The sequence below is a fragment of the Hemitrygon akajei genome, unplaced genomic scaffold (genome assembly GCF_048418815.1).
Source record: "Hemitrygon akajei unplaced genomic scaffold, sHemAka1.3 Scf000158, whole genome shotgun sequence".
Lineage (NCBI taxonomy): Eukaryota > Metazoa > Chordata > Chondrichthyes > Myliobatiformes > Dasyatidae > Hemitrygon > Hemitrygon akajei.
The window spans coordinates 1,061,278-1,086,472 of NW_027332044.1; positions in this window are offsets into that span (position 1 = coordinate 1,061,278).

A 25,195-nucleotide genomic window follows, 5' to 3' on the forward strand; every position below is an offset into this window, starting at 1 on the left:
AGGGTAGCGCGATGAGTCGGTACAGATATAGCCTCACTCTGTGGCTCGCCAGGAAGTGTGTAATGGGACGTAAGGAGGGAGATTCACATTGTATTAAACTCGGAAGTGTGTGATGGGACCGTGTGCAGGCAATTTCCCTCTGTGTCTGACACTTTGCCCTGTGTTGTGTTGAGAAGCTGTGGAGGGAGAATCACTCTCCCTCTGACATTTGTCGAATGTGCCGAGGGAGTTCCTTTCTATGTCTGATCGCTGGAGTGTGTGATGCGACCGTGGAGAGTGAGATTCACACTGAGCCTGACCAAAGCTGTGTTATTGGACTTTGTGGAAGGAGCTAAATTCTGTTTTCTGACCGCTGGAGTGTGTGATGAGACGTGTGGAAAGAGTAATACTGAGCATCCTACCCGGGATCAGAGTGACGCGACGGTGTGCTGCAAGCTTCACCACACATCTGAAGGCTGAAATGTGTGATGAGGCTAGGGAGAGAGAGATTCATTCTTGTCTCACCCAGGCATTGTGAGTCGAGGCTTTGTGCAGGGAGCTAATCTCTGTGTTTGACTCCGAGAATGTGTGACAGAAGGTTGTGGACTGGAACTTCTCTCAGTGTCTGATCCCTGCAGTGTGCAGGGAGCTTCACTCCACGTCTGAACCTGGAGTGTGTGATGGGTCCGTGGAGAGAGAGACTCTGTCTGCGTCTGGTCATATAACCATATATCAATTACATCACGGAAACAGGCCATCTAGGCCCTTCTCATCCGTGCCGAACGCTTACTCTCACCTTGTTCCACCTACCTGCACTCAACCCATAACCCTCCATCCCTTTCCTGTCCATATGCGTATCCAATGTTACTTTAAATTACAATACCGAGCCTGCCTCTACCAATTCGACTGGAAGCTCGTTGCACACAGCTAGCAATCTCTGAGTAAAGTAATTCCCCCTCGTGTTACCCCTAAACCTTTTCCCCTGAGCTTTCAACACATGTCCTCTTGTTTGAATCTCCACTACTCTCAATAGAAAAAAGCCGATCCACATCAACACAATCTCTCCCCCTCATAATTTTAAATGCCTCTGTCAAGTTCCTCCCCAACCTTCTACGCTCCAAATAATAATGACATAACGTGTTCAACCTTCCCCTGCAACTTAGGTGCTGAATCCCACGTAACTTTCTAGTAACTCCCCCCAGAACAAAATACTCTCTCTATTTTGTTGACATCATTCTTATAATTTGGTGACCAGAACTGTACACAATTCTCCAAATTCACCCTTACCAATGCCTTGTACAATTTTAACAATACATTCCAACTCCTATACTCAGTGCTCTGATTTAAAAAGGCCAGCATACCAAAAGCTTTCTTTACCACCCTATCCACATGAAATTCCTCTTTCAGCGAACTGTGCACCATTATTCCTAGATCACTCTGTTCTACTGAATTCTTCAGTCCCCTACCATTTACCATGTATGTCCTACTTGGATTATTCCTGCCAAAATTTAGCACCTCGCACTTATCAGCATTAAACTCCATCTGCCATTGTTCAGCCCGCTCTTGTAAATGGCCTAAATCACTCTGCAAACTTTGAAAACCTACTTCATTATCCACAACGCCAACTACCCTAGTATCATCTGCATATTTACCAATCCAATTTATCACCCCCTCATCCAGATCATTAAAGTATATGACAAGCAACATTGGACCCAGTACTGATCCCTGAGGCACACCACTAGTCACCGGCCTCCAACCTGACAAACAGTTATCTACAACTACCCTCTGGAATCTCCCATCCAGCTACTGCTAAATCAATTTTACTGCTTCAATATTCATACCAAACGATTGAACCTTCCTAACTAAACATCCGTGCGGAACCTTGTCAAAGGCCATACTGAAATCCATATAGACAACATCCACTGCTTTACCCTTGTCAACTTTCCTCGTAACCTCTTCAAAAAATCAGTAAGATTTGTCAAACAGCACAAATCCATGCTGACTGTTCCTAATCAGACACTCTCTATCCAGATAATTATATATACCATCTCTAAGAATACTTTCCATTAATTTACCCACCACTGACGTCAAACTGTCAGACCTATATTTGCTAAATTTTCTCTTAGAACCCTTTTAAAACAAAAGAACCGCATAGGCAATACGCCAATCCTCCAGCACCATTCCCGTTTCTAATGACATTTGCAATATTTCTGTCAGAGCCCCAGCTATTTCCACACTAACTTCCCTCAAGATCATAGGGGATATCCTATCAGGACCCGGAGATTTATCCACTTTTACATTCCTTAAAAGCGCCAGTACTTCCTCCTCTTTAATCGTCATAATTTTCATAACTTCCCTATTTGTTTCCCTTACCTTACACAATTCAATATCCTTCTCCTTAGTGAATACCGAAGAAAATAAATTGTTCAAAATCTCCCAAATCTCTTTAGACTCCACACATAGCTGTCCACTCTGATTCTCTAAAGGACCAATTTTATTCGTCACTATCCTTTTGCTATTACTATAACTGTAGAAACCCTTTGGATTTATTTTCATCTTATTTGCCAAAGTAACCTCGTATCTTCTTTCAGCTTTTCTAATTTCATTCTTAAGATTCTTATATTCTTTATATTCCCAGAGAACCTCATTTACGCCATGCTGCCTATATTTATTGTAGATATCTCTCTTTTTCTTAACCAAGTTTCCAATATCCCTAGAAAACCATGCCTCTCTCAAAATTTTAACCTTTCCTTTCAATCTAACAGAAACATAAAAATTCTTTACCCTCAAAATTTCACCGTTAAATGACCGCCATTTCTCTACTACATCCTTCCTATGAAACAAATTGTCCCACTCTCTCGTTTTAATCCTTTCTCATCTCCTCAAAGATGGTCTTTCTGCAATCAGAAATCTCGACCCTGGGTCCAGTCCTATCCTTCTCCATAATGATATTGAAACTTATGTCATTGTGATCACTGCAACTGAAGTGCTCCCCAACACATACCCCCTCACCTGACCTATTCCATTCACTAACAGAAGATCCAACACTACCCCTTCTCTCTTCGGTACCTCTATGTATTGCTGTAAAAAACTATCCTGCACACATTTTACAAACTACAACCCCATCCAGCCATTTACAGAATGGGCTTTCCAGTTTAGGTGTGGAAAATTAAAATCACCCACTATCACAACTTTGTGCTTACAATAAATATCTGCTATCTCCTTACGAATGTTCTCCTCCATTTCAGCTCCCCATTAGGTGGTCACTGATACACCCCTGTAAGTGTTACTAATCCCTTTCACATTCCTCAATTGCACACAAATAGTCTCCCTAGACGATCACTCGCATATATACTGCCAGCGCACCGCTGTAATATTTTCCCTGACAAACAAAGCAACACTCTTGTCCCTCCGATTCTATCTCACCTGAAGCAAAGAAATCCAGAAATATTTAGTTGCCAATCACATATCTCCTGCAACCATGTTTCACTAACAGCTACAACATCATATTTCCAGGTATCAATACATGCTCTAAACTCATCCAATGTTCTTACACTGCTCCTAGCATTAAAATAAATGTATTTAAGAAATTCTACACATCCTTTCTGTTTATCTCTGACAGAACAAAGAGCTTCATTGTCTTCTTTTTCTTCCTTCTCCCATACATCTGTTCCTACACTTTCGTTCCCCCTCCCCGCTTGTATCTAGTATAAATCCACTGGATCTTCTCTAGCAAACCCACCTGCAAGAATATTTGTCCGCCTCAAGTTCAGATGTAAACCGTCCCGCCGGAACAGGTCCCAACTTCCCTGGAAAACTGCCCATTTATTTGAAGCCCTCCCTCCTGCACCATGTCTTCAACCAAGTGTTGATCTGCACTACTTTAGTATTTCTAAACCCACCTGCACATGGCACTGGTAGCAATCCTGAGATTGCTATCCTGGAGGTCCTGTCCTTTAACTTGGCACCAAACTCCCTAAACTCCTCATTCAGGATCTCCTCACTCTTCCTACCCACGTCATTGGTCACTGCATGGACCACGACATCTGGCTGCTCACCCTCCCTCTTGAGAATACTGAGAACTCCATCCGAGATACCGTGGACCCTGGCACCACGGAGGAGACAGGCCATTCGGGATTCTCGATCTATTTTACAGAGCCTCCTATCTGTCCCACTAACTATCGAATCCCCTATGACTACTGCTCTCCTCGTTTCCCTCCTTCCCTTCTGAGCTGAGAGTCCAGTCTCGGTGCCAGAATCGCAACCACTGCAACTAGTCCCTGGTAGGTCGTCCCACCAACAGTATCCAAAACGGTATACTTATTGTTGATGGGAACGGCCAAAGGGGTGCACTGTTCTTCCTGTCTATTCCCCTTCCCTCTCCTGACACTCACCCAACTGCCTGTCTCCTGATTCCTAGGGCTGACTATCTCCCTGAAACTCCTGTCTATTTCTGCTTCTGCTTCCCGAATGATCAGAAGTTCATCCGGCTCCAGTTCCCTAACACGGTTTGTCAGGAGCTGCAGCTCCATGCACCTTTTGCATGTGTAATCATCAGGGACAACAGTGCTCGCCCTGAGTCAGCCTCTGCTCGGTACTTAAATTCTCCCGCTGCCTCACAGGACGACTTTCACGCGCTTGCGCAGTTGTGCCCCGTTCAAACCTCGCCTCTGTCTGTTCTTGCCGAAGCCTGATTGAGCCAAAGCCGACCAGCTCTGACTCAGTCCACTCCGACTATTGCCGCTGTATATGCCGGTCTTTCATTTAAAACTTTAGCGCACTACGTCACGCGCCTCCACAGTGCAGCATCTTTACCAATTTCAGTTAAAAAAAAACACCTTCTCACAGAGCTTCCGTCTCCACCTCTTGATGCGATTTCAATAACCCCAGGGGTGTGTGAAGGGACGGCGTGGAGGGAGTTTTACTCTGTGTCTGACACCGGGAGTGTGTGATGGGACAGTGTGGAGGGAGATTCACTCTGTGTCTGACCCCGTGAGTGTGTGATGGGATGGTGTGCAGGGAGATACATTCTGAGCCTGACCCCGGGAGTGTGTGATGGGACAGTGTGGAGGGAGATTCACTCTGTGTCTGACACCGGGAGTGTGTGACGGGACAGTGTGGAGGGAGATTCACTCTGCGTCTGACCCCGGGAGCGTGTGATGGGACGGTGTGGAGGGAGATTCACTCTGTGTCTGACCCTGGGAGTTTGTGATGGGACGGTGCGGAGGGAGATTCACTCTCTGTCTGACCCCGTGAGTGTGTGATGGGATGGTGTGCAGGGAGATTCACTCTGTGTCTGACACCGGGAGTGTGTGACGGGACAGTGTGGAGGGAGATTCACTCTGCGTCTGACCCCGGGAGTTTGTGATGGGACGGTGCGGAGGGAGATTCACTCTCTGTCTGACCCCGTGAGTGTGTGATGGGATGGTGTGCAGGGAGATTCACTCTGTGTCTGACACCGGGAGTGTGTGACGGGACAGTGTGGAGGGAGATTCACTCTGCGTCTGACCCCGGGAGTTTGTGATGGGACGGTGCGGAGGGAGATTCACTCTGTGTCTGACCCCGGGAGAGTGTGATGGGACAGAGTGGCTGGAAATTCACTCTGTGTCTGACCCCGGAAATGCCTGATGGGACGGTGTGGAAGGTGATTTTCTCTATTTCTGACCAAGGGAGTGTGTGATGGGACAATGTGTAGGGAATTGCACTATTTGTCTGACAGCGGGACTGTGATGCGACGGTGTGGAGGGAGCTTCACTCTGTGTCTGACCCCGGGAATGTTCCGCCACCTTCTGCTATTCCTTCTTCACCTTCCCCTGCTCTCTGCCCACACATATTGATCTTTCCCTTTACTGGTTCTTCACCTTGCACCTACGTACCTTCTTCCCATCCCGAGGTCAGACACAGAGTGAATCTCCCTCCACACCGTTCTATCACACATTCCCGGGGTCAGACACAGAGTGAATCTCCCTCCACACAGTCCCATCACACACTCCCGGGGTCAGACACAGTGTGAATCTCCCTCCACACCGTTCTATCACACATTCCCGGGGTCAGACACAGAGTGAATCTCCCTCCACACCGTCCCATCACACAATCCCCGCGTCAGACCAGAGAGAATCTCTCTCCACACTTTCCCATCACACAGTCCTGCGGTTAGATACACAGTTAAGCTCCCTCCACTCCGTCCCATCACCCAGTACTGTGCTCAGACAAGTGTGAAGCTCCCTCCGCACCGTCCCCACACACACTCCCTGGGTCCGGCACAGAGTGAAAATCCCTCCGCACCATCCCACACACTCCGGGGGTGTGACACAGAGTGAATCACCTTCTTCATCGTCCCATCACACACTCCCGGGGTCAGACACAGAGTGAAGCTCCCTCCACACCGTCCTATCACACACTCCCGGGGTCAGACGCAGTGTGTATCTCCCTCCACACCGTCCCATTACTCTTTTCCAGTCTCAGACACAGAGTGAAATTCACTCCACGCCGTTCCACCACACACTTCTGGGGTTAAATACATAGTGAAGACCCTTTCACACCGTCCCATCACACCCTCCTGGGCTCAGACAACAGTGAAGCTTACTCCGCACCGTTCCAACACACACTCCCGCGATCAGATACAGAGTGAATTTCCCTCCACACCGTCCTGTCACACACTCCCGGGGTCAGAAACGGAGTGAAGGTCCCTCGACACCATGCGCACACCCACTCCAGTGGTCAGACACAGAGTGAATCTCCCTCCACACCATCCGATCACACTCTCCCGTGGGCAGACACAGACTGATCTCCCACCGTCAGGCGGAGGCAGGAGTGAGCTGATAGGTAACTGGAGGAGGCATAGTGAACCTGTGACAAGGGAAGGGAGGGGGAGGTAATTACCGGGAGTTGGACAATTCAAGGTAGCTTCATCCTGTGTCTGACCCTGGAAAGTGTGAATGGACAATGTGGAAACAGCGTACCCTACTTTCTGATCTCGGTAGTCCGTGATGCGGTAGGTCGGATACTGAATTACTACACTTTGCGTCTGACTCTGACTGTGTGAAGAGATGATGCAGAAGGACGACTAGAATGAGTGACGTGACTGTGTGGTCTGTGTTTCGGTCTGCGTTCTATCCCAGAATGGTGTGATAGGACGGTGTGGATGGAGTTTCACATCGACCCCGGGAGTATGTGAAAGGACGGTGTGAAGTGAGATTTATTCTGTGTCTGACCCCAGGAGTGTATGAGGGGACGCTGTGGAGATAAGCTTCACTCTCTGTCTGCCCCCAGGTGTGTGTGATTGGTCAGTGTGTAGGGAGTTTAACTTTTTCTGACCCCAGCTGATGCAACGGGATTTATGGAGGGAGATTCACAGTTTGTTGTTCCTGAGTTGCAGAGACACCGTGTCCCCAGGAATGGATCAAAAATGAAGACCGTTGTTATTTCATATCGACATTTGGAACATCTTATGATGGAGCGAGGCAAAATTGTTCGGAACTTGATTCAAGGCTCCTCGAAATAAATTCAAACAAGGAAAAGGTATGTCTTACCGCGAGAAGAGATATCAATAATCTGGAGGTCGCGGGGTGAGACAGACACTGAATCTCCCTACACACAATACCACCACACACTCCAGATGTGAGACACAGAGTGAATCTCCCTACACACAATACCACCACACACTCCAGATGTGAGACACAGAGTGAAGCTCCTTCCACTCCGTCCCACCACACACTCGTTGAGTCAGACACAGAGTGAATCTCCCTCCACACCGTCCCATCACACACTCACGGGGTCAGACACAGAGTGAATCTCCCTCCACACTGTCCCATCTACACACTCGCTGGGTCAGACACAGAGGGAATCTCCCTCCACACTGTCCCATCACACACTCCCGGGGTCAGACACAGAGGGAATCTCCCTCCACACCGTCCCATCACACACTCCCGGGGTCAGACAAAGAGTGAAACTCAGACCACAGTCCCAAGCTCAGACACTGTGTGATTCCCTCTCTGTACCGTCCCTTCACATGGATATGCATTGTGAGAGTCTGGTTCTAAACATTAACTGAAGGGATTTAATTTCACAGAAGTTTGTTTCCAACGCTGTCCAACGATACGTAACATACTGGATTGGAAAATGCGCAGACAGGTGAGGTTTGGACTGTTGCAGCTCTGTGGTATGGAAGTGGGTCAGTGGGATTAGTTTGAAGACTGAAACGGGGTCGTGGGGAGAAAATCGGGCAGTGGGATTAGTTTGAGCTCTGACACAGATCTGTGGGGAGAGTGTGAGTCAGTGAGATCAGTTTGGAGAAAGACAGGGTTGTGGAGAGAGTGAGACAGTGGGATTAGTTTGGAGACTGAAAGGAGATCGTGGGGATAGAGTCGGGCAGTGGGATTAGTTTGGGTTCTGACACAGATCTGTGGGGAGAGTGAGTCAGTGAGATCAGTTTGTTCACTGACACAGGGTTGGTGGGAGAGAGTGGTACAGTGGGATTAATTTGGGAGCTGATTCGGGATTGTAGGGGAGACCGGTATAATGGGATTCGTACGGCGATGGACCCGGGGCTGAGGGGAGAGCGCAGTATCATAGGATAAGTTTAGAGGCTGACAAGGGGCTGTGGAGAGAGGCGCAGATTAGTGGGATGAGTTTGGCGACGGTCTCCGGTTGTCTGCTGGATCTGTTTTGTCTCTGTTGAAATTTGTCTAACCCTCTTTAAAAGGAATGTGGCCTCTGATCTTCTGTACGAGTTGAACTATGAAACGCCCACCTGCAGTAAGTGCGGATCGAGTTACCGCTACAGTTGCAAAAGAAAATTCAGATTCATCTGCGAGAAAACGGCATATTTGTACCCGGATATTCCTGAAGAGGTCCGAGTCTCTGTCAACCGCCTTTCCGGCCGACTTCAATCAGGTGACTTCACCCCACTTCTCCCCATTCAATTTACACCCTCACTCCCCCATCCTTTCATCCCCTCCCACCCTATCTTCCCCTCATTTCTACCCCAGTCTCCTCCTCTACTCGCATCTCCATTCTCCCCCCCCACTCGCCCTCTCCCCACCTAGACTGCTCTTCTCCCCTCCCTGCCCCAAACTCCCCCGCTCTCCCCATTTACTCCTCCTTTCTACTCACTCCTCTTTTCACACTGCCCTTCTTCTCACAAACTCATTCCGCTTCTCCCCATTTATCTCTGTCTCTTACCCCAGTCCCTGCCTCTCATCTCTCCGTTGTCACCACCCACTCTCACCTCAATGCTGTGCATACTAGCTCTCGATGCCCCAGCCAAGGGGAAAAAAGGGCTGTGTATTCACCCTATCTGTGCCTCCCCTGGCTTCATACCCACGCTCCAAAGAACAAAGTCCCATCCTTCTTGTCTTCTCTCCATAACTCAGACCCTCGAGACCCGGCAACATCCTCGTAAATCTCCCCCGGCACTCCTTCCATCTCAGTGGCGTCTTTCCTACAGGAGGGCGACCAGAACTGAACACCGCCCTCCAAGCGGGGCCTCACCGACCTTTCCTGCAACTACAACGTGACTCAATGCGGTGCAAAGATGTAAAATTAACGTAAATCGGGGAAGTTAATAAATACTGCAAAAATAAGTGATTACCGAGGGAATGTTTAAGTGTTCAGGGAGAGTTCTCAAACTGATGGCGGAGGGGAAGCAACTGCTTGTAAATTGTTGAGTTTTCAGGCTCCTGTACCCCCTCTCCGATGGTACCGATGCGCACAGGGCATTTCCAGGCTGGAGGGGGTCCTTTCTGATAGATGTGGTCTTCCTGACACATTCCTGCTTGAACATGTCCTCAATGGAGGGGAGGTTTGTGCCCGTGATGGGATTGGCTGAGCCTGGAACCCTCTGCAGCCTCTGGCGACACTGCGTTTCAGCCTCCACACCAGGCGGCGATGCGACAAGTCAGAACGCTCTCCACAGTACATCCGGAGAAATTCGCTAGTCTTCAATGATAGATCACATCCCCTCAATTTCCTAACGCTGTAATTCGTTTTGTAACGAGAGTGATATAACCATAAAACCATATAACAATTACAGCCCGGAAACAGGCCATCTTGGCCCTTCTAGTCCGTGCCGAACGCTTACTCTCACCTATTCCCACCGACTTGCACTCTGCCCATAATCCTCCATTCCTTTCCTGTCCATATACCTATCCAATCTTACTTTAAATGACAATATCGAACCTGCCTCTACCACTTCTACTGGAAGCTCTTTCCACACAACTACCACTCTCTGTGTAAAGAAGTTCCCCCTCAAGTTACCCCTAACATTTTGCCCACTAACTTTCAACTCACGACCTCTGGTATGAATCTCCCCGATTTTCAACGGAAAAGCCTATCCTATCCGCATGATATTCCACCTTCAGGGAACTATACACCATTATTCCTAGATTACTCTGTTGTACTGCATTCTTCAATGCCCTACCATTTACCATGTATGTCCTATGTAGCACTTCACACTTATCAGCATTAAACTCCATCTGCTATCTTTCAGCCCACTCTTCTAACTGGCCTAAATCTCTCTGCAAGCTTTGAATACATACTTCATTATCCACAACGTCACCTATCTTAGTACCATCTGCATGCTTACTAATCCAATTTACAACCCCATCATCTAGATCATATATGTAAATGACAAACAACATTGGACCCAGTACAGATCCCTGAGGCACACCACTAGTCACCGGCCTCCAAACTGACAAACAGGTATTCACCACTACTCTCTGTCATCTCCCATCCAGCGACTGTTGAATCCATTTTACTACTTCAATATTAATACCTAACGTTTGAACCTTCCTAACTAACCTTCCGTGCAGAACCTTGTCAAAGGCCTTACTGAAATCCATATAGGCAGCATCCACTGCTTTACCCTTGTCAACTTCTTAGTAACCTCCTCAGAAAATTCAAAAACATTTGTCAAACATGACCTTCCACAAACCAATCCATGTTGACTGTTCCTAATCAGACCCTGTCTATCCAGATAATTATATATACCATCTCTACGAGTACCTTCCCTTAATTTACCCACCACTGACGTCCAACTTGCAGGCCTATAATTGCTAGGTTTACTCTTAGAACCCTTTTCAGACAATGAACCACATGAGCAATACACCAATCCCCCGGCACCATCCCCGCTTCTAATGACATTTGAAATATTTCTGTCCGAGCGCCTGCTATTTCTACATTAACTTCCCTCAAGGTCCTAAGGAATATTCTGTCAGATCCCTGACACTTATCCACTTTTATGTTCTTCAAAAGCGCTTGTAGTTTCTCTTCTTTAATCGTCACAGTTTCCATAACTAACCCATTTGTTTCCCTTACCTTACACAATTCAACATCCTTCTCTTTAGTGCATACTGAAGAAAAGAAATTGTTAATTTCTTTCTTAAGATTCTTTTTACGTTCTTTATATTCTTTGAGCACCTCATTTACTCCATGCTGCCTATATTTAAAGAGCCTGTACTTAAAGAGCAACAGAAGATAACAAAAAAGGCAATACACCAAGAAAAAATGAGGTACGAAGGTAAACTAGCCAAGAATATAAAGGAGGATAGTGATAGCTTCTTTAGTTATGTGAATAGCAAAAAAATAGTTAAGACCATTGAACTTGGGCCATTGAAGACAGAAACGGGTTAATTTATTATGGGGAACAAGGAAATGGCAGATGAGTTGAACAGGTACTTTGGATCTGTCTTCATTAGGGAAGACACAGACAATCTCCCAGATGTCATAGCGGCCAAAGGAACTGGGGTAAAGGATGAACTGAAGGAAATTTATATTGGGCAAGAAACGGTGTTGGATAGACTGTTGAGTCTGAAGTTTGATAAGTCCCCGGGACCTGATGGTCTGCATTCCAGGGTACTTAAAGAGGTGGCTTTAGAAATCGTGGACGCATTGGTAATCATTTTCCAATGTTCTATAGATTCAGGAAAAGTTCCTGCTGTTTGGAGTGTGGCTAATGTTGTCACACTTTTCAAGAAAGTAGGGAGAGAGAAAACAGGAAAATATAGACCGTTTACCCTGACGTCAGTGGTGGGAAAGATGCTGGAATCAATTATAAAAGAGGAAATTTCGACACATGTGGATAGCAGTAGAAGGATCAGTCCGAGTCAGCATGGATCTGTGAAGGGAAAATAATGCTTGACTAATCTTCTGGAGTTTTTTGAGGATGTAACTATGAAATTGGACAAGGATGTAGTGTTCCTGGACTTCCAAAAAGCTTTTGATGAAGTCCCACATAGCATATTAGTGGGCAAAATTAGGGCACATGGTATTGGGGGCAGAGTACTGACATTGATTGAAAATTGGCTGGCTGACAGGAAACAAAGTGTTGTGATGAACGGGTCCATTTCGGAATGGCAGGCTGTGACCAGTGGGATACCGCAATCTTCGGTGCTGGGACCGCAGCTGTTTACAATATACATTAATGATTTAGATGAAGGGATTAAAAGTAACATTAGCAAAATTGCTGATGCCGCAAAGCTGGGTGGCAGTGTGAAATGTCAGGAGGATGTTATGAGAATGCAGGATGACTTGGACAGGTTGGGTGAGTGGGCAAATGTATGGTAAACCTCACATTTATCCACTTTGGTGGAAAGAACAGGAAGGCAGATTACTATCTAAATGGAGTCAAGTTAGGAAAAAGGGAAGTACAACGAGATCCAGGTGTTCTTGTACATCAGTCAATGAAAGCAAGCATGCAGGTACAGCAGGAAATGAAGAAAGCTAATGGCATGCTGGCCTTTATAACAAGAGGAATTGAGTATAGGAGTAAAGAGGTCCTTCTGCAGCTGTACAGGGCCCTTGTGAGACCACACCTAGAGTACTGTGCGCAGTTTTGGCCTCCAAATTTGAGGAAAGACATTCTTGCTATTGAGGGAGTGCAGCGTAGGTTCACAAGATTAATTCCCAGAATGGCGGGACTGTCATATGTTGAAAGATTGGAGCGACTGGGCTTGTATACACGGAATTTAGAAGGATGAGAGGGGATCTGATTGAATCATATAAGATTATTAAGGGTTTGGCCAAACTGGAGTCAGGAAGCATGTTCCCGCTGATTGGTGAGTCCAGAACTAGTGGCCACCGTTTAAGAATAAGGGGTAGTCCATTTAGAACAGAGCTGCGGAAAAACCTTTTCACCCAGAGAGTGGTGGATATGTGAAATGCTCTGCCCCAGAATGCAGTGGAGCAAGTCTCTGGATGCATTCAAGAGAGAGTTAGATAGAGCTCTTATAGATAGCGGGGTCAAGGGATATGGGGAGACTGCGGGGACGGGGTACTGATTGTGTATGATCAGCAATGATCACTGTGAATGGCGGTGCTGGCTAGAAGGGCCGAATGGGCTTCTCCTGCACATACTGTCTATTGTCTATTAATTGTAGAACTCTCTTTATTTCCGAACCAAGTTTCCAACAAACCCCAAAAATCATTGCTCTCTCAAACTTATAACCTTTCCTTTCAACCTAACAGAAACATAAAGATTCTGTACCCTCAACATTTCAACTTTAAATGACCTCAATTTCTCTATTACATCCTTCCCATAAAACAAATTGCCCCAATCCACTCCTGAATCCTTCCGCCTCTCCTCAATGTTTACTTTTCTCCAATCAAAAATCTCAACCCTGGGTCCAGTCCTATCCTTCTCCATAATGATATTGAAACTAATGGCATTGTGATCACTGGACCCGAAGTACTCCGAAACACATACCTCCGTAACCTGACCTATCTCATTCTCTAACAGCAGATCCAACACTCTCCCTTCTATTGTTGGTACCTCTATGTCTTGCTGCAAAGATCTATACTTCATACATTCTACAAATTCCAATCCATCCAGCCCTTTTACAGATTGGGATTCCCAGTTTATAGTGTGGAAAATTAAAACCTCCCACAGTTCACAACCTTGTGCTTACTGCAAATATCTGCTATCTCCTTACAAATTTGCTTCTCCAATTCTCGCTCTGTATTAGGTGGTCTAGAATTGTAAACTACACATTTCCCATTCCTCAAATCCACCCGAGAGGAGCCCACTAATCTATCCTGCTTAACAACCGCTGTAATATTTTCCCTGGCAAGCAACGCAACACTCTTGTCCCTCCGATTCTATCACACCTGAAGCAACCAAATCCACGAATATTTAGTCGCCAATGACACCCGTCCTGCAACCATGTTTCACTAATATCGGCAACATCATATTTCCAGTTATCAATCCACGCTCTAAGCACATCCACTTTTCCTACAATTCTCCTACCATTAAAATAGATGCATTTAAGATACTCTTCATCTTTTCCTCTCTGTTGATCCCTAAAGGTGCAACCAACTTTGTTATCTTTATCTTCATTCTCCCCTACATCTTCGGTCTGAGCGCTCCCCTTCTCTATCACCTGCCTATCCTCCCTCACACATTGTCCACTAGCTTTCTCTATTTGTGAATTAACCTCCTCTCTCCTGGTCTCTTCAATTTTATTCCAACCCACATCCATTCTAGTTTAAAGTCTTCCCTGTAGCCTTAGTAAATGTCCCCGCCAGGATATTGGTCCCCCTAGGATTAATGTGCAACCCGTCCTTTTTGTACCCGTCGCACCTGCCCCAAATAGGTCACTATGATCCAGAACCTTAAATCCCTGCCCCCTGCTGCAATCCCTCAGCCACGCATTAATCCCCAAACTCATTCATTCCTACTGTCACTGTCGCGGTGGCACAGGCAGTAATACCGAGATTTCTACCTTTTCAGTCCTTCTTCTCAACTTACTTCCTAACTTACTATATTCTCCTTTCAAGACTCTTTCCTTTTTCTACCTATGTCATTTGTACCTATATGTACCACGAACTCTGTCTCCTCACCCTCCCACTTCAGGATATTTTGGACGCGACCAGTAACATCCTGGAACCTAGCATCAGGGAGGCAAACTACCATCCGGGTCCCCTGATTGCATCCACAGAATCACCTATCTGACCCCCTAACTATCGAGTCCCCAATTACTACTGCCTTCCTCTTCCTTTCCCTACCCTTCTGAGCTACAGGGCCGGACTCTGTGCCGGAGGCACGGCCACTGTTGCTTCCCCCAGGTGGGCTGTCCACCTACCAACAGTACTCAAGCAGGAGTACTTATTATCAAGGGGCAACCCCACTGGGGTAGACTGTAGTGCCTGACTGTTACACTTGCCTCTCCTAACCGTGCCCTACTTGTCTGCCTCCCGTGGCCACAATCTCTTATCTCATTCTGGTTTTCATCCCCGTGTAATTCTGCGAATATTCCTTATTTTTAGTAGGAAAACTTCCGCTGAGATATTATTTCCCCTCCAGCTCAGGTGGGAACTGAGAGAGTTGATCGAGGGCAGAGAAAATCAAGTTGCAGCCCAAAGTTGGGGCAGTGGTGCTGCCTCCAGGCAGACGTATGTGCTGCCCCCTAGTGTTCGCCCAGCAGAAGACAAGCTCTGTTGCGCTCCACTGTGGCATTCAGTGGCATTCATTGGAGACAGGGCCTCAAGTTGCGTTGTCCTGGAGTAACGCTGTTTAGTTTGGTTGCACTCATGTCTACTCACGTATGGTTGCCTGTCAATTAAAATTGGATTGGATTGAAACCGTCTCTTCTGCAAAGGTCGGAACTGCCACTGAAGAAAACCCAATGACCTGACTATCTGAAGCCCTCATTCATAACCCTGCACCGCAGCCATGTGTTAATCTCCATTACCTTCCGATTTCTGACCACACCAGCACCTGTGGAGCTTTGCCTGCTCACCCTCCCATTGGATATTGCTAGGGACCCGATCCGAGATGTCGGTCGCGGCCCTGGCACCCGGGAGGTATAATACCATCCAAGGATACTTCTCTAGCCTGCAGATCCTCTTTTCTGTTCGCCACACAATGAATCCCCTCTGGCCACATCTCGCCTCATCTCGCCCTCCGCACAATCCCACTGCACCACAGAACCAAACTCAGTGCCAGAGCCCTGACCTGACAGATATATCTCTACTGGTCATTCTACAAATGACCAGTACAAAGTGGTATTCTACAAAGTGGTATTCTACAAATGCCATCGAGTTGGAAGGAAGCGATAATCTCAGCTATACCGAAAGAAGGCAAGGATAAAATGGAATGCAGGTCATTTAGATCAATATCCGTTGTTAATGTAGATTATAGATAATTTACCTCCGTCATGGCCAAACGATTAGAGCAGTTGGTACACATACTGATCCGTAACGGTCAGACGGGTTTTATAAGACAACGCCAAACACAAGACAATATTTGAATGACGCTTTACATTATGGATCATATACAAAAAAATCGAAGCAATAGTGATAAGCGTGGACGCTGAAAAAACACTTGATTCGGTGAATTGGAATTGTCTTTACAGAATTTTTCATAGATTTTGTTTCCAAGACACAATTATTAAAACTATACAGACACTATATGACAACCCTACCACTAGGATTAAAATCAATGGATATTTATCAAATAATCTTACCCTCGAAAGGGGCACCAGACAGGGTTGTGCATGATCACCGCTACTCTCCGCATTGTAGCTGGAACTATTAGCTCAATACATCAGACAAAATGAAAATATCAGGGGAATTACTATTAAAGGGGCAGAACATAAATTGGCTTGTTACGTGGATGACATTTTGATCTATCCAGGGCAACCAACATACTCTTGACCTAAATTGATGCAATCCTTTGAACAATATGGTCAATTTTTAAGGTACAAGATCAACATAGATAAAACACAATTACTTTCATATAACTATAGCCTACCAAGATAAATTGAAAGTAGATACCCCTGGGCATGGCAAACAGAGTCAAACATTTGGGCATCATTATGCCAAAAGATTTGGCAAAATTATCAGAATGTAATTATCAACCTTTATATAAAAAATAAGGAAGATATGGCAAGATGGAACGTGATTCCTTTTTTCAGTCTCAATTCAAGGATTGAGTCAATTAAAATGAATATACTGCCCAGACTGTTATATCTCTTTCAGACCCTGCCAATAGAGAGTAATCAAAATCAATTCAATGAATGGAACAAGATGTTCTCAAGGTATATTTGGCAGGGTAAAATGCCTGGAGTTCGTCTCAAAACTTTGCAATTAGCAAAGGAAAAACGGGGGATGAGGCCTAACTTCTCTCAGAGATTATTATTTTGCAGCATAGTTGAGAGCTGTGATATGTTGGTGCAACCCATCATATGAGGCTCAATGGAAAAACATTGAGGAGCGGATACTTCCCATTCCCATACAAGCAATTTTGGCTGATTACAACCTGCAAAGGTACATAAATACTATTGATAACCCATGGGTGAAATGGACTCTTAAAATATGGAAAACGACTATAAAAGAACATATAAAAGGAATAGACAGCTAAAGGAATAACAGTTGTTTACAACATAATGAAAGAAGGAACACTGTTCAGTTTTGAAATGCTTGACGAGAAACACATTAGAGACGCAAGATTTTTTTCGCTATTTACAAATGGGGCAATAGGTTAATAAGACGCTTAAAAATGTAACCAAGGCAAGAACTTGCTTGATGAAGCTATTTGGAAAAGCATATAATTCAGATACGGTAGTAGAATCATTTCAAACATGTATAAGTGGTTGTCAAATCTTAAAACGCATTCGACTTCATACATTAAAACAAGATGGGAGAAAAAAGGAGGGATAATTATATCTGAGGAAGAATGGACAACAACATGGAGATATCAATGGAAGTGTACAAGTTCACAGAAATGGAACTGTTTGGATGGATAAACGATAAGATATTTTATTACACCCTGTCAGAAATCCCATTATGATAATAACCTCCCTGTTTGCTAGAGAAATTGTGGAAATCAAATTGCAAATCATTATCATATTTTTGGGACTGCCCTGTTATCACAGACTATTGGAGGAGGGTACACACTGCCCTACAAGACATCTTTAAATGTGAAATACACTTAGAGAGTAAGATTACATATTTTGGATATATACCTGAATAATGGATGAAAAGAGATAAATATTTAATGAATATACTGGTGGTGCTTGGTAAAAAGACTCTTACCGGGAAATGGTTATCACAGGAGAGCTCAACTTTAAATGCATGGATGGAAATTACAATGACCATTTACAACATGAAAAAGATAACAGTTAATCAAAAGCTGGAACAATGAGATTCATACTGGGAAAACGGTTTAACTACATAATGCCTCATAGGCCTGATTTTATTGTCACAAATCAATGAATATGTTGTAAAAAAAAGATCACTCCCTACTTGTACATAGTTTTTTTTTCCCTTTTGCTTGTTTTTTTTTCTTTCCACTCTTTTCTTTAAGTGTATGCCTCAGATAAATACTATGTGGAGATGTGTGACTTATATGATTATATGATATATATGTACAATGTCTGAAATACATCTTATGGAAATGTCTGTTTGATGATGAACCTCAATAAAAAATAAATTACAAAAACAAAGGAAGAGTGCGGAGTGAGAGTCACTCTGTGTCTGATACGGGAGTATCTGATGTGAGAGTGCGATGCGATGCTCACACAGTGTTCAACCCCTGGACGTGTGATGGGTCTGTATGGAGGGAGTCTGACTCCGCGTCTGTGGGCTATGAAAGAACACAGTGGAAGGAGTTTCACTCTGTGACTGATACAGTGTGCATGTGAGGGAATGCTACGAAGGGAGAATCTGATCCTTGGATTCTGTGATGGGTCAGTCTGGAAGTGCTCTACTCTGTGTCTGAAAACGTACTGGGAGTTGATATGTTGTGGAGGCAGAATCACTCTGTGTCTGATCCCGGGTTTTTGTGATGGGTTGGTGTGGAAGCAACTTTACTCTGTGTATAACGCAACGTGCATCTACTGAGACGGTGTTTTGGGATCTTCGCTCTATGTCTGATCCCGGGGATGTGTTTTGGGAGAATGTTTTCGGAACTCCTCTGTATGTTTGTTTGATGGGTGAGGGCAGAGGGTGATACACTCTGTCTCTGGCCCGGCGAGTCTGAGTGATCGGATGATTCGCACAGATCGTCACTTTACAACTGAGAGCGGAAACGTATGTTGGGACGATGTGGTGGGAACTTCATTCTATGTCTGACCACAAGGAATATGTGATGGGACGGTGTAGAGGGAGATTTACTCTGTGGCTGATCATGATAGGTGTGAATAGAAAGTGTGCAGGGAGCTTCACTCTGTGTCTGACCCTGGGAGTGTGTGATGGGACGGTGTGGAGGGAGACTCATCTCTGTCTGACCCCGGTAGTGTGTAATGGGACGGTCTGGACGAAGGTTCACTCTGCGTGTGGTTGCAAGAGTGCACGATGACTGTGTGAAAGCAGCGACACCTGCTGTCTGAATCCGGGATGGGACGTTGTGGAGAGAGGTTGACTTTTTCTAATCCATGTCGGTGCAATGGGAGTTATGGAGGGAGATTCAGTGTTTTTTTTGTTCCTGATTTGCAGTGCAAACGTGTCCTCAGGACTGGATCAAAAACGGAGATCGGAGTTATTTCATGTCCACGTTGTGGAAATCTTATGACGGAGCGAGGAAACATTGTTCAAACTTTGCTGCAAGGCTCCTCGAAATAAATTCAAAGGAGGAAGAGGTATGTGGCTCCCACGGTCTAACATAGATTGAACCATTCCACACCGTCCCGTCACACGCTCCCGGCGATAGACACAGAGGGAAACTCCCACGAGATGCAAAATCGGAATCAGGTTTATTATCACCGTCATGTAACGTGAACTTTGTTAACTTAGCAGCAGCAATTCAAAGCAATACTTAATCTTGCCGAGAGAGAGAAAAATACTAATAAAGACAATAAACAAGTAAATCAATCAAATATTGAATAGCTTATTTAAAATGTGAAAAAAATTAGAAATGGTTCAAAAAATAAACCTAGCAATTTTAGGCCTGCAAGTTTGACGTCACTGGTGTGTAAATTAATGCAAAGTATTCTTAGAGATGGTATATATAATTATCTGGATAGACAGGGTCTGATTAGCAACAGTCAACATGGACTTGTGAGTGGAAGGTCATGTTGGACAAATTGAATTTTTTGAAGAGGTTATTAGGAAAGTTGACGAGGGTAAAGCAGTGGACGTTGTGTGTATGGACTTCAGTAATGTCTTTGACAAGGTTCCGCAAGGATGGTTAGTTAGGAAAGTTCAATCGTTACGTATTCATATTGAAGTCGTAAAATGGATTCAACGGTGGCTCATCCAGCTAGAGAGTAGTGGTGGATAACTGTTTGTCAGAATGTTAGCTGGGTTTCAGCACCTAAGTTACAGAGAAAGGTTGAACAAGTTAGGTTTTTATTCTTTGGAGTGTAGGAAGTTGAGGGGGGACTTGATAGAGGTATTTAAAATTATGTGGGGGCAGATAGATTTGACGTGGATAGGCTTTTTCCATTGAGAGTAGGCTAGATTCAAACAAGAAGACATGATTTGAGAGTTAGGGGGCAAAGGTTTAGGGGTAACACGAGGAGGAAGTTCTTTACTCAGAGAGTGGTAGCTGTTTGGAACAATCTTCCAGTAGTAATAGAGGCAGATTCGATTTTGTCATTTAAAAAAATAGATAGGTATATGGACAGGAAAGGAATGCAGGGTTATGGGCTGAGTGCAGGTCGGTGGGACTAGGTGAGAGTAAGCTTTCGGCACGGACAACAAGGGCCGATATGGCCTGTTTCCGTGCTGTAATTGTTTAATGGTTATATGGTTTTATGGTTATCGCACTCGGATGGCAGAGGGGAAGAGGCTGTTTCTGAATCACTGAATGTGTGCCTTCAGGGTTCTGTACCTCCTACCTAACGGTTATAGAGAGAAAAGGGCATGCCCTGGGTGCTGGAGGTCTTTAATAATGGACGCTGACTGTCTGAGAAACCGCTTTCTGAATATGTCCTGGGTAATTTATAGGCCAGTGCCCAAGATGAACATGACTAGATTTACAACCTCCTGCAACTTCTTTCGGTCCTGTGTTGTAGCCCCTCCATACCAGACAGTGATGCAGCCTGTCAGAATGCTCTGCACGGTACAACTGCAGACGTTTTTGATTCTGACAGAGTTGAGCTCCCTCCACACTGTCCCGTCACACAATCCCAGGGTTAGACACCAGGTAATTCCATCTCCATTCCATCTCTTCATGTTTTCCTGTGGTCAGGCATGGAGAGATGCTGAATGTACCCCTCAGGTTCGAACAGCATGCGTTTGTCTGGGGGTCGCGGGGCGATAGTGCCTCAGGCCCGGTCAGACCGAGAAATCTCGTTTGTGTGGACGTGTTGCCCGGTTACAAATCTATCCCATGGAACAACGAGCAGTTCACCATTTGCAATTAAACGATTGAGCTTTATGTTCTTAATTTTACTATAGGGTTGGCACAGAAAACAAAGAGAAAAACGGCTGAAATGATCTAATACGCCCTTGGTGCTCACTGTTTTCCGGTCCGTTCGTTCTCCATCGATTTCCCCCGGGTGTGGTCGACTCCCGACCCCATTCCAATTCGCTCAGGCCTGCAGTCTACGATTACCCCGTTCTGGCATCTTCTCTCTCCATCTTCTGCCGAACAAAAGCCCGCGAATCCCTCGCTTTCGGTCACACAGGAAAGAAAACCCCTCCCATCATGGGACGCCGCACATTCCAAAGCCCCCGTTATCTCTCGTCATAACACAAACACACTGCTGCTACAGAGAAACCATCACATTAGCAGTGAAATATTTCCCAGGGTGTTGCATGCACATTAATCGAAGGGATTTAATTTCACAGGAATTTGTTTCCACATCTATCGGCGATGTATACATAATTTACTGGATTGGAAAATGCAGAGACGGGTGAGGTTTGGACTACTACAGGTCGGTGGTGTGGGAGTGACACGAGGCCGTGGGGAGACAGTCGGGAAGTGGGATTAGTTTGGAGTCTGACACGAGGCCATGGGGCAGTGGGATAGGTTTGGAAACTGGCAGAGTGCCGTGGAGAGAGTGGGTCAGTGAGATTTTTTGAAGGCTGCCAGAGAGCCGTGGGGAGAGAATGGGATAGTGGGATTAGTTTATTGACTGATGCAGGGTTGTCGAGAGAGGGTGGTGCAGTGGGATTAATTTTGGAACTGACTCGGGATTGTAGGAAAGAGCGGTGTGTTGGGATTCGTACGGCCAAGGGCCTGGGGCTGTGGGGAGAGCGCGGTATCATGGCATTAGTTTCGAGGCTTGCAAGGGTCTGTGGTGAGAGCGCAGATTAGTGAGATGAGTTTGGCGAAGGTCTCCGGTTGTATGCTGGATCTGTTTTGTCTCTGTTGAAATTGTCTCACCCTCTAAGAGAGGAATGTGTGCCCTTATCTTCTGTACAAGATTTACTATGGATTGCCCAACTGCAGTAAGTACAACTCGTACAGTTCCAGTTGTAACTGTAAACACAGATTCTTCTGCGTGAAGTCGGCACATTTTTACCCGGATATTCCTGAAGAGATCCGAGGCCTCTGTCAACAGCCTGTCGGGCCGACTTCAACCAGGTGACTACTCCCCCCTTCCCCCCATTCATCCTACCCAACTCTCAAACCTATATCCTTTCATCCCTTCCCACCATCTCTTCACATCCCTCCTAGCACAGGCTCCTCCTCCTCTACTGGCTTCTCCATTCTCCCCCACTACTCTCCCCCTCCCCTCCTCGACCACTCTTCTCCCCTCACTGCGCCGAAATCCCCCGCTCCCCTCATTTATTCTTCCATTCTACTTCGCTTTTCTCTCTCCCCTTCTCCCCAACACATTCCCATTCTTCCCCTTTTTCTTCCTCTCTACTCTCGGTTGCCCCCACACACGCTCACCTCAATTCAGTGCATACTGGTTCCGCAACTCAGGGGTAAAAGACTGTGCACATTCACCCTATCTGAGTCTGTCCTGGATCAAAGTCCCATCCTGCTTCCCTTCTCTCCGTAGCGCAGACACTCGAGTCCAGTAACATCCTCGTAAATCTCCCTCTGCACTCTATCCAGCTCAGTGGCACCTTCCCTTCCACAGGGCGACCAGGACTGAAGAACGTACCCCAAGCGCGGCCTCACCGACGTCTGGTACAACTTCAACATGAACTCATCACGATGCAATGATGTAAAATTAACGTAAATTTGTAAAATGAATAAACAGTGCAAAAGGTGAATACCGAGAGAGTGTTTAAGTGTTCAGGGAGCGTTCGCAATCTGACGGCGGAAGGGAAAGAACTGTTTGTAAATTGTTGAGTTTTCAGGCGCCTGTACCCCTGCCCGATGGCATCGATGAGCACAGGACATTTCCCGGCTGGAGGGGGTCCTCGCTGATGGATGGGAACTTCCCGAGGTATTCCTTCTTGAACATGTCCTCGATGGAGGGGAGGTTTGTGCCGGTGATGGGGTTGGCTGAGCCCAGAACCCTCTGCAGCCTCTGGCGACCCTCTGCGTTGCAGCCTCCACACCAGGCGGCGATGCGACAAGTCAGAACGCTCTCCACAGTACATCCGGAGAAATTCGTGAGTCTTCAATGACAGACCACATATCCTCAAACACCGAACCTTGCAATCCCCTCTGTACCGAGAGAGATATGGATGGTGGAGAAGGCAGGGGCCGAGTAGAGTCTGGAATACACTCCGGCTCAGACTCGAAATAAACAAGACCACAGTAATGAAATCCAAAGATAAAGTCACAAACAGCAGTACAAGAAATGGATCCTGTACGGTTGAGCACTGAGTGCTCGGCGCGAGGCCTTCACCGACAGACATTCCATGAGGGAACATTGGCAGACAATAATTGGCAGTTTGAGTCTTAAAGGGAACGTGACAGCGAACTACTCTCCGAGGAATGGGGGTGCTGAAACCTGGATGCCTGAGAATGTTCTGTCAGGAACATGACACGTTTTTCATGTTACATGAATGTGTTGTGCCCAGTGTAGTCCCTCTCAGATGCTGATACCCCGTATCCCAGGAACTTCAAATGCCATCATACGACAGAGTGGTAGAATTAAGCCATTTGCTCCATCGGGTCAGTCCACCATTTGATCATACCAAATGCACCCGTATTCCCAATGTCCAGCCTTCGCTCCGTATCCCCTCATGCCTTGTGTAGTCAGGAATCTATTACTCTCTGACTGAAATATGCCCAGTAACATCTCGTCCACGGCCGCCTGTAACAACGAATTCCACAGCTTCACCTGTCTCTGGCAAAATAAATACCTCCCAATCTCCGTTGTAAATTGACATCGCTCTATCCTGAGGCCATGTTCCCTGGTTTCAGTATTCCCCCCCGCCCCCAACTTAGCAAGCCTTGTCTCCACAACTACTCTATCGAGATCTTCAACAACCGATAGGCTTCAATGACGTCACCCCTCATTCTTCTGAATTCCATTCAGGACAGACCCAGATCAAACGCTCCTCCTGTGATAAACGTTTCAATCCCGGAATCAATTCCGTTCACCCGCGTGGAACCCACTCAAAAGCAAACACATCCTTTCTTATCTCAAGAAGACAAGTCTGCTGACTTTCCCCGAAATCAGGCCTCACCAGTAATTTTTAAAGCCTTAAATTTATATCCTTGCATGTATATACTCGCCCTCTGGAAATGAATGTTGATCTTCAATTTGCCTTCGTCAGCACCGACTCCGCGTGTAGGTTAACCTTCAGGGAATCGCGCAGCAGGATCCCCGAATCCCTTTGCGCCGGCAGGTATTTGATTTTTCTCCCCATTTAGAAAAATCGTTTACACTTTTATTTCTTCTGCCAAGGCACATGACCACACACTTCTCCACACGGTACCGATTTTTTCCATTTCCTTCATCTACCTGAAACACCACCTGTAGATCTGAAATGTCATGACCGATCTACACTGACTGTGGTTTCCCGATGAGGAAGCCAAACATTCTGTTGCAGGGAGAGATACCCCGGCCCAGGATTTGGAGCCTGTTGATTAGAACTGGGGCAATGATTGTTTTGAACGCTGAGCTGTTGTCAATAAACCTCAGCCTGATGTAGGTATTGAAATTGTCCAGATGGTCCGAGGCCCAGTGGAGAGCAAGTGAGATTTCACCCGTTGGGGAAATATTGTGGAGAGAGACAAAGTGTAGCGGGCAATGTGCAGTATATATCCTCGGAGATGCCAACACCCGGGAAATGCGAGATCTCTGAGTAGAGAGGTTTACGGGGTGATGGCAGGGTATTTGATAGTGTGGAGGAGCAGATGGATCTGGGGGTACATGTCCACAGATCCCTGAAAGTTGTCTCCCAGGTAGATAGGGTAGTT